The sequence below is a fragment of the Lactuca sativa genome, chromosome 7, assembly GCF_002870075.4.
Source record: "Lactuca sativa cultivar Salinas chromosome 7, Lsat_Salinas_v11, whole genome shotgun sequence".
Classification (NCBI taxonomy): domain Eukaryota; kingdom Viridiplantae; phylum Streptophyta; class Magnoliopsida; order Asterales; family Asteraceae; genus Lactuca; species Lactuca sativa.
In genome coordinates, this window is record NC_056629.2 from 92,989,808 (window position 1) to 93,000,309 (window position 10,502).

The 10,502-nt window shown below is 32.3% G+C and overlaps 1 long non-coding RNA gene across 1 annotated transcript; it reads left to right on the plus strand.

Moving 5' to 3' along the window:
- Positions 1 to 298: 298 nt before the first annotated feature.
- LOC122195036 (uncharacterized) lies at positions 299 to 3,905 on the plus strand. Its single transcript, XR_006184962.2, has 7 exons — positions 299 to 641; positions 868 to 1,611; positions 1,973 to 2,981; positions 3,075 to 3,143; positions 3,300 to 3,349; positions 3,495 to 3,595; positions 3,773 to 3,905. It is a non-coding gene; the product is annotated as an uncharacterized LOC122195036 (long non-coding RNA).
- The last annotated feature ends 6,597 nt before the right edge of the window (positions 3,906 to 10,502 follow it).

The following is a 10,502-nucleotide window of genomic DNA, read 5'->3' on the forward strand; positions in this document are numbered from 1 at the left end:
TAAGGGTTATGTTTCACTACTAGAAACCTTACCTTCAGTGACGGAATCAGCTACGGAACACATAAATATATCGATGAAAATACTTATAGAGAAGTTCAGAGAGGTATCATAGAGGGATCAGCGACGGAATCGCAAGAGTTTATCGACAAAAACAATTCTTCGCTAATCTGTCACAAATTAAAACCTTTTAACTAGGGAACAGCGATGAATTTCTAAAAATCGCATGCCTTTTTTTCTTGGCCCTCGCCAATCGCTCGCAAAAGATCAGATGCCTCATTTTTTTCATCATCTGCTTTTCTTTATTTTTTCCTTCCCTCGTTTTATTTTCGGTCCCACTTTTCTTTTTCGTTCCCTCGTTTTCTTCTCATTCCCTCCGATTTCTTCCCAAAACCATAAACGATTTCCTCCCAAAGCCCTAATCGACCTTCTGTCGACTCAAATCCCTCCTCCGCCCGAGAAATCACCTCCACCACCATCCACCTGCATCGCCCCTCTTTGAAGACTGAATTATACTTGAAGGCTCGTCGTTTCCCTGCCAATGCACTTCAATCTGTTCGTTCATCCTTGGCTGCTTCATATCATAAACTCGAGCAAATCTAAATTAGTCATCATCAACTTCCAATTTTGGCTTCTAATAGCGTGTAAGTTGCATTTTCATGTAGCTCTCTAACTTTTGTTTTGTTTCTAGTTCATATCTTCATTCATTTTTCTTAGCTCTACCTTCCTTAACTCCTTAATTTTGTTTTTTCGTAGGGTTTTCATATTGATTATCATATTTACTCTAATTTCTGTTGTCTAGATTATATAAATTAGCATACAGATTTTGTTTCTAGATTTGATTTGGAATGAATTTGGTACCGGGTGTAGGCATTTAATAAGGGGCTCAAATTCAAAACATCAGCAATCATGAGTTTCAGAATGTCTCGACCTATTGTTGGTATGTATTTTTGTTTCAATACTCTTGTATTCTCTATTCCTATATTCTTTGTAGGATCCATTTTTGACTTTTAGGTCAAGAATATATCTATTGAGTTAGGCGCTATTGAGTTAGAAACACATGACATACATAGGAACAAGTGCTTTAAAATGGACATTGTGGTGCCTACTTGTTCATAATTTATTAGTATTCCTTCACAAAGTTTTGAATTTTCAATGGCCTGTTGCTTAAAATTTTGGAAATGAAATTATGATTTTTCAACAAGTTTAGGAAAAACCGAAATTGAATACTCTGAGGAGAAGAAGTATAAGATTTCCTTACCACATGATGTTAAGGTGAGTTTGTTGTTAGTTTATCGATTTATTATTTTGAACTACTGGTTTGATTAACAATGGGTGATATTTTGACATAATGATTGGTGAAAGAGATTTTTGAAGGAAATGGTAGTTTGATATTGAGAAGACAAAATATTTGTGGGCTGATATGATCAAATGGAGGAAGGATTATGGTAGACACAACCATGGACTGTTAAGATTTACGTCTTCAAAATGCGACATTTCTAAATACTCTGTACTTTTTACTTGGTTTATTGATTAGGGACTAAAAACATGAACAAAAATGCTAGTGAACTTATCCAATGCCTCCAGAACATTGATGGAAACAACTATCCTGAGGTACTTAGTTTCTAATAACATAAATATATACACATTATCCTCAATAGATATACGATTTTATGTTCGGATTTTACAATTGATTGGTATTATTGTGTGGTGTCATTTTTCAACTAGACCAATTTAATGACTCGTCACAATTAAGAACTCATCTGTGTCCATCAAAAGTATAAACGGATGTGCCTTAGAATCATACACAACAAGAACATGGTTGATTTTCTTAGTTGAACTCATCAAAACTTTGTGTATGATAATTTCATTGCTAATATTTTCTCAGCATGTTTTCATCTGACTAAAAAAACATGTTTTCACACTCTAGAGAGAAAAACATACAGTGATTCCTTTTAGGTTCTTTGATGAACAGTGTCTCAAATCCATGAGAAAGATATTGCATTGATTCCATTTCTTGGGAAACATCTTGTCACCTAATCCCAAATGGTTGAACAAAAAAAGGGACCGGAGGTCTCTGAACTCAAGAAACAGTTAGAAGCTGCTCGACAAAAGGGTATTACTGTTCAGGCATTGGTTGCAATTAATCCGGGCAACCCAACAGGGCTGGTAAAAAAATAAAAATGCCTTTTATTTACCATTTTTAGTAAAAATGGTAAAGTTACTTTTCACTCTTTTTGATATTTAAGAGGTTCTTGCTGAAGAAAACCAACGACAAATTGTGGAATTTTGCAAGAAAGAAGGTTTGGTAAAAAAAAATACAAAAATATCTTAAATATATTATAATTCAAGTTCAAAAGGGTAAATTGGACATTTTCCTAAACCAACTATTGCAGGTATACCAAGAGATTTAACTCATTCAAGAAAATCTGTCGTTCAATGGGATATGGTGACAAAGACATCCCCTTGGTTTCTTTTCAATCCGTATCTAAAGGTATATATAAAAGATTAATGACGTAAATTCAAATTGTTGAATTTATATAAAACTTTGGTTTTTTTTTTTAAAAAAAAAGTGTATCATGGTGAATGTGGGAAAAGAGGTGGTTAAATGGAGGTAATTGGTTTTAGTACTGAAGTTAGACAACAATTTTACAAATTGGCATCTGTGAATCTTTGCTCCTATATCTCTGGTCAAATTCTTGCAAGTCTTGTCATGATTAGTAGTTTTCCTTGCATGGGTGAGAATTGTGTTTTTTCTTTAATGTATTTTTTATAAAAACTGTTATACGACTCACAATTAATACAATTAATACAGGAACAAAGAATGTGGGTAAGTTAAAAAACATTTTACACTATTCTCTGTATTCCCATGGTCTTTTATTCATTGATCAGACAGATGATTCATCCATGGATGAGTGCTTTATTCATGGTCTTGACAGGAGAAGTGGGATCAACTTAATTCATAATGTTGTTTACAATTGTGGGTAAGTTTAAGCTATACATATTACACACTCTGTTACTTTCTTTACACATTAAGTTGCTGCCTGAATTTGTTAATGATTTGCATTATTTTGTAGATCAAAATACATAAACTATAGTGGCTTATTGGAAAGGGGTGATGAAATGATATGTGTTGCATCCGTCAGGTAGGGTAGGGTAGGTTGTTGCATTACTTAACTTTAATAAAATTTGTCAATTTCTGACCTTAATTTCAATAAAAAAAAATTTAGGATAAAAGAGAACTCCATTTTTTTTGTAAAAGATCATTGAGTTGACTAGTCAATGACTCTATTTATATGTAGGTTTTGAGCATAAAATATCATAACCAGCTCCTCGAAATGATCGATGCCAGGTACTTGTATTGTTTTATGAAATAATCTATCATAAATATAAACTTTAAATAATATGTTCAGTTGTTCTAATAAAGAAGGGTAGTTCTATAATTTCCTTCCTAATTACAAATCTTACATCCATTTTTATAAATGCTAAATGTGCAGTCAATTTTGGTGGTAGATGGTCCATAATGGTCAACACAGATGTTCAAAGAATCAAAATCGCAGAAGAGAAGACAATTTCTGAACACCAGTTCCTAAACACGGTATTTTCTTTCACCAACATGTATTTCCAATTACTATTTGGTCCAAATCGGAATTCAATTCCATTCCTGTCCAACATTTGGTTTCAAATGAGTAGATTCTAATCTCCTTTCTAGCAACAGAAAGGCTCTGATTGCAACAAATGCTTCCAACAATGACCATTTCTCCTTCCATTGCAGGAAAAAGTAAGTGGTACTTGGTTCGCCTAATTCAATGGAATTTAACAGGAATCGGAATCCAATTCCATTCCGACCCTTCTTTCGGATGCAAGATATGAAGTAATGGAGAAGATTTATGCGGAAATGCAAAATTTGAGAGGAAATTTAAAATTATCGTACATTATACTTTGAAATGAAATATCAATCAATACTTAACTTTGGTATTTTAATGTTAATGTTTGGTTTTAGATTGTATATTTATTTGATGCTTTTGGTATTTAAATGTTAGAGTTTGGTTTGGAATTGTAACTATTTTATGTTTTTGGTATTTATTGTTTTTAGATTTATAATACAAATAAAAAAGAGTTGATATTACATATCTGCGAGGGATCAGCTGCAGAAAGAAAAAAAAGTCAAATCTTAAATTTGTGAGGGATTAGCGACGGAATATAAAAAATCAGAGATAGAGTTTTGCTAGGGATCAGCGATGGAACAATGTTATTGAGTAAATGTATTAAGTGACGAATTTGCGATGGATATTCCGTCGCTAAGGTCGTCGCAAGTCAAAACTAATCCGTTGCTAAATCTGTCGATAAGTCATTAACCACACTAAAACTTGCTATGGAGTATGTTGGTCACTGATCTGTCGCAAACGTCCTTTAGCGACGGAATAGCGACGGATTCATCCATCTCTGAAACCCTGTTTCTAGTAGTGTTTGGCGTATTAGCTGAAAAATTAGTTAATAAAAAATAACGTTTGGTAAAACTAGCTGGAATATATAAAATTACATAAAATGACATGTAAGAGTAGGGGTTTTCGTGGTTCGGTTTGAAACCGTGAAACCGGCCAAACTTGTAGTGACAAAGAACATGGTTTGGCATGCGGAATTAAATCTTGCACAATTGAACATGGTGATTTGGGTGTTTAAGAGATATATTGAATGTATATGGTGTTACACAAAAAGGATCTAGATCTAGACTACATAAATAACACACACTTACACACTCAACTTTTACATCTCTCAAGCACACCTCTACAAGTGGTATGAACCCACTATTTATAGAGGTGTTTACATGTCTCTCTCTCACTCTAAGTAACAAATGGGTCTAAAGGCTAAAGCACCACATGCAAGTGGGTTTTATAAAAGTCAAACATTTACAAAGTCATGAATGAATAACTTTGCACCCCAACATTCTCCCCCTCAAAGTTAGGAATGAATGACCCACTTTAAAACTTCCAAAATCAAGCACTACGTAGTTCGAGCCTCAAAGGTGACACATGACGAAACGAACTTCAATCTTCAATTCTTCCATGACTCTTCAATTTGGGCTCTAGGATGTGAGACCATACAATCCGAGCAGCAACGAATGATCAAGAGTATTCCAAACTCCAAATAATCACCCTAAAGTTGCGCATAAAAACACACCCCAAAAATCTTCAATAATTCCAAACCATTTCGAATACATTACTTCCGAACTTCGAATTGCATCATCTCATGGCTTCAAAACTTCAAGATCACTTCGGTCTTCAAATCCGCGTAATATGAAAAATTCAAGTTCGAATTTCCATATAAAACTTCTACCCCTTTTTATAATCGAAATTTGATTATAAAACTCCAAAGGAAAAAGAACGTGCTCTATTTGGAATTTTTCATGTCAAAACTCCCCCTTAACATGTGGCATAAACTTTGTGCTTCAATCCGAAAAATCCAAAAAATATTGAATTTTTAGCTTCGTTCACGGATCGCCTTTGACAAAATTTCTCAAAAATGGGTAGAAATTGTCAATTTCAAAATTCTGCAGTGACCCGTTGCGTCAAAAACAGTCAAATATGCAAAACACACCCCCATTTGAGAAACTGGGTAGAATGTGTAAATTCGCACAAACTGCAGGGGCCTGAAATGCACAATCTTCAATTTTCAGCAAAAACAATCCTTTTTCGAATTTGGGTGAAAAGTGTCAAACATGCGAAATTTGAGTTAATTTGCAAAGTGTAAAATATTCAAAGGTTCAAGGTCCGTTTTTGAAACTTCTTCCCTTTTGTTCTCCAAACATGAGAGTAGGCTCTTTTCTTCCTTGTTACATTCGTACGAAATCTCTTGTCAAACCAACAAAACTTTAAGGTCCAGTTTTTTAAATTCGACTTCTTCTTTTTCAATTTATATATTTCACAGTGACACACTTCGCAAGTTCCAGTCAAACAAATTCTTCGCACATCACTGATGCGAACCATGGATGAAAATACTTCGCATCTTACCCCAACTTAACCAAATGCGAAATATTGAGACCCAAATGCGAACTCATGTTTGAAACCCAGATGCAAACTTGATTTTGATCTCATATGCGAACCCAACAGAAATCAATCAAAAAATTTTATTATTCGCATTTCAACAATCGAACTTGCGAACTGATTTTGTCCTCAAATTTGTTTAATCAAATGCGAAGTGAGTTTAAACATTAACCCCTTTCGTTATCACAGCTCAAACACAAGCAATCAATTGTTCGTTCTCCTGTATCATCTTCCCAGTTCATTCTTTGCAATAACGAACTCTATTTTGACTTCAATCGATTGACTCCAACCCATTATAAACAACGAAATATAGTCAATATCGATTTCAAAAACAACCGATTCCAATTTCTTTTGATTTCGTCTAATAATCATTTGTTCTTCAATCAATCGTCCTTTGACTTTCGAAAGTCAATCAAACCATTTTAAACATAAAATCGAAATCTGATCTTTACATATTCTTCGATGCTTTTAATCACAAAACACCAAATTAACATCTTTTTGTTGTTTCCAAGATCAAATCGAGATCTTCAATAGTATTCAACAGATTCACCGATTGTTATTATCACAAAACCAAGAGATAATCTCAATTTGTTTCATGAATCAAAAAGAAACTTGAACTCTCAGTGAATAATGATGAAGTGAAATCGATATCAAACATATAGATTGAGAACAAAATCGATTATCAACAGATTCAAAACAAGACTCATTCAACTTGATTTTAACAATGAATCATCGGTGAAATTAAAACTCAAAGAAGTCGAAAATTTTGATTATCATGAGCAGATCGACTAATCTGAATTGAATCAAAAATCAAAAAATAATTTTCACCACACAAGAGATACTGATTATAAATCGATTCACAACAATTAACCAATAGAGAACATTGATTCACAAATTGCATGAAAAAAAAATATGTGCGAATTGAATAGAACAGATCGATTATCGAACAAATAATGAATTGGGACTAAATCTTGGGTTGAATGAATAGTAAAAGTTATGGATCGAAAACAATTGGACCTTTTTTAAAAAAAATATGGATCAAATTTTTGAGTTTAGAACTTGTATTCGATCAATCAATTTAGAAAAAAGGATTGGGCCATATGAATTTACACATGAACAGTAAAATAAAATGAATTGATTGGGCTTGATCTTAAAAAAAAATTGTTGAATCACCAATGGGGTAAAAACGGATTAGATTCAACGAAACAAATTGATCAAAATTCAAAAACGTAACGCACAATTCAATGAGATTAAGAGAGATCATAGAGAGAGACTCACCAGAATTGATCAAATTGCGACAAAATTTGCCAAACCGAGAATCGTTCTTCAAATATCACCTTGATCTTGAAGACCCGCTCTGATACCAATTGTAGTGACAAAGAACATGGTTTGGCATGCGGAATTAAATCTTGCACAATTGAACATGGTGATTTGGGTGTTTAAGAGATATATTGAATGTATATGGTGTTACACAAAAAGGATCTAGATCTAGACTACATAAATAACACACACTTACACACTCAACTTTTACATCTCTCAAGCATACCTTTACAAGTGGTATGAACCCACTATTTATAGAGGTGTTTACATGTCTCTCTCTCACTCTAAGTAACAAATAGGTCTAAAGGCTAAAGCACCACATGCAAGTGGGTTTTATAAAAGTCAAACATTTACAAAGTCATGAATGAATAACTTTGCACCCCAACAAAACTGGTCATTGGTTTGGTTTTATGGTTTGTATTTTTTCTTTACGGTTTGGCTTGCGGTTTTGAACTTTTCAAAACCGTATTAAACAGTTTGACTTACGGTTTTTAAGATTTCAAACCGTATAAAAACCGAACCGGACCGTAGGATTTATATATATTAATTAATTTTTTTATATGTAATTGTATTTTGTTGTATTATATATTAATTTTTATATACAAATAATAAACTTTAAAACCCACAATATTTAATTATTGCAGTTTTTTTAACAATATTATGCAGTTTTTTGCTGTTTTGACAACTTTGATATTGAAGTTTTTTAACAATATTAGGTAGAATTTTTGTTGTTTTGGCAGCTTTAATATTGCAATATTTTTAACAATATTTGGTCGAATTTTAACTTTTTTAATACCTTTAATAGTGCATTTTTTTTACTAAATTAGTTTAATGGACTCGATTAAAATAGGCCTAAAAAGCACAAACCGTGAAAACAAACCGGAGGCAAACCATTAGTAACGGTTTGGTTTGGTTCGGTTTTAAATTTTCAACGGTTCGGCTTCGGTTTTTGCTTGACAAAACCCGTTAGTAACGGTTTGGCTTCGGTTTGACCTAAAAACCGAAAAAACCGGACCGTAAACACCCCTATGTAAGAGTATGTGTTTCTATAATTAATTAAGGGGTGTATTTGGAAAAAAATTTAAAAACTCCTAAAAAGCTAGTTTAAGTAGATTTTCAAAAAGCTAAGCTTATAAGCTACTTTTTGACTTACCAAAGACGACAACATAAAAAACTCAAAAAATAAACTAGCTGATCAGCTACATGTGGCGCGCCAAACAGAGCCTAAACTTCAAAATATTTGAAGTGCATAGTATTTAGTATGCTTTTATTTGTATAATGAAAAGTGCATAATGTATAGTTTTTATGAAACTTATCTATGGTACCCGACATATAACAATTCTTAAAAACAAATATTCTGAATTAAGCCCAATCAATTCAAACTTTAGGAACCACAACCTTGATCCGAATCCAAAACCAAATGGTGGATCTTCCATTATGTTCACGTAATACATGTTCTGAAATAGGGAACACAAAATATTTTGATGAGTGTTGATTACATGCATTGTTGGTCGACTTGCTTTCAAACAAAAAAATTATATAGTGTAGGGTAATATACATAAATTATTATATTTTGGTTTTCTTTGTTGTTTATATTTCTATATTTCATTTTGATGGATGAAAGTCATTCATTTTGTAAAGAAGTTTGCTACTATCACCATGACCTTTTATTTTCGGTGTAGACCGACAAAACTCCTCATTAACTTAGATGACATACCAAAAGGTTCCTAGTCTAGTGGTATCTGATGTTGTTATCTTTTTTTGGGTTGAGTGTTCAAGTCCCGCAGTGGACATATGTGAAATAATTTAGGTGTAGTTTAGTATATTTGTCGTTTAAAAAAAAATAGATGACATAATATTTACATTCTAAAATAACCTAATATTATTTTCTGAAATAGCTTCTCATTACAAAATGGTTTTAAATTGGAAATTTATTTCAAAAAGAGGTAGCTTGACTTTTGTAATCCCTTATAATACAGGGATAATGACCTTTAAAAGGTAATATATTTTTCGATTTGTACACATTTGATCACTAAGTTTTTTTTTTCATCAACATTTACCCTTTGAACTTGTTTAACTGTACACATTTAGTTCTTATGACCGGTTACTCTAAGTAAGCCGAAAAAAAGGACTTAATAGGGTAATATATTTTCATTTTGTACACATTTAGTCTTTAATATTTTTTGTGCACATTACTCCTTAATATTTTTTTTGTTGCAAAATAGGTCCTTTTGTTTTTCTACATGGTATAATCATTAGTAAGATGTTCAGAGTTGTTGATGTTTATAGTCACCGTGGTCTCGATTGCTTGGTTGCTTAGATTTTGTGGTTTGCTTAGATCTTGTCTTCTGAACATAGTAACTTATTCATAGAATCTCAGATTTTAACGATCCTTATATTCATGCATTTGTATTTAAGTTTGCTACAATTTTCGTTTACATTATTCCCATTAAATAGTAATATGTTTTTACTTACAATTTTAGAAGAAAAAAAAACGTTCATACATAAATACATAAAGACCGCATGGACATAAAGATTGTAAGTAAAAATATATTACTTTTTAACGGAAGTAATCTAAACGAAAGTTGTAGTAGACTTAAATACAAATGTATGGATATAAAGATAATTAAAATATGAGATCGTATGAAGAAGTTATGACATTCAGAACACAAAACCTAAACCAAACCACAAGACCTAAACATCCAAACAGTCGAGGCCGCGGTGGCCTAAATCATCAATAACTCCGAACATCTTATTAATGATTGTACCACGTAGAATGCCGTAAGAACAACCTAAACAAACCGGTCATAAGTACAGAATGTGTAGTAAAACAACATGGACTTACTTTGCAACAAAAGAAATATACTAAGGACTATATATTAAAAAAAATATTAAGGACTAAATGTTTACAAAATAAGAAATATATTACCCTATTAAGTCATTTTTTCCGGGTTACCTGATGTAGCAGGTTATAACAAATTGAAGAAATAAATGTTGACGAAAAAAACTCAATCTTTTTCTTTTAATACAAATTAGCACTCATTTTCAAATATGGTATCATTTACCTTCGATGATTGTCATTTTCCTTGTGAATTAAAAACGATTATTTATTTGAAAACTGTAATAAAATGAAATTGCAAA